The sequence below is a fragment of the Dipodomys ordii genome, unplaced genomic scaffold, assembly GCF_000151885.1.
Source record: "Dipodomys ordii isolate 6190 unplaced genomic scaffold, Dord_2.0 Scaffold19, whole genome shotgun sequence".
NCBI classification, from domain to species: domain Eukaryota; kingdom Metazoa; phylum Chordata; class Mammalia; order Rodentia; family Heteromyidae; genus Dipodomys; species Dipodomys ordii.
Window position 1 is genome coordinate 5914655 of NW_012267235.1, and position 837 is coordinate 5915491.

Below are 837 nucleotides of genomic sequence, written 5' to 3' on the forward strand. Positions count from 1 at the left end.
TGGGGCCTGAACTCTGGGCCTGGGCGCTATCCCTCAGCTCTTCAGCTCAAGGCTAGTGCTCTACCACTTAAGCCACAGCACCACTTCCGGCTTTTTCTTTTTGTTTATGTGGTGCTGGGGAATCGAACCCAGGGCCTCATGAATGCAAGGCAAGCGCTCTACCACTGAGCCACCTTCCCAGCCCCTGGAGTATTATTTCTTAATAGGAGTACTTTCTCTTCTTTCATGGTCCTGCATCAGACATTTATTTTCAAGAGTAACTAGAAATGAGACAGTTACCAAACTCGAAAAACTAACTCACCCACCCTGACTTATAAAGCATCCATGTTTCCTGATGCATCCTTGGGGGACAGTGGGAGGAGAGGGAGGCCAGAGGGCCTGGTGCCTTTGTTCTAATACCTGAGAGGAGGCAACGAGCTCTCCCACTGTCGTTGGTCTGTGCTCATCAAATTTGTACACGATGCAAGGCTGACAGCACAGGTGAGGAAACTGAGGCTCCATCCCTGTGTCCCAGGTTGCTTCAAGCCAAAGCCTAGAGGAGAGCCTAGACCTGCCCATGTTCATTTTGAGCTTTCAGTGCGGCCTCTTTCTTCAGCAGGGGTTGGAACAAAGATGCCAGAGGTTCCATTTCTATTGGTGAGGGCCAGGGGCCGCCATAGCCAGAGGGGAGGTCCTGGGTAAGGAGAAACCTGCCCTGGATCTTGGGGGAAGTCTACCAGAGTCCCCAGGTGTTTCTGTCTTTTTTCAAGGGTGAGGAGGAAGCAGCCAGAGCAGATTTGGTGCAGTCACATTCTTTAGGTTGCTGTGCCCAGAGGCCCCCTGTGGACTGGGACCTGG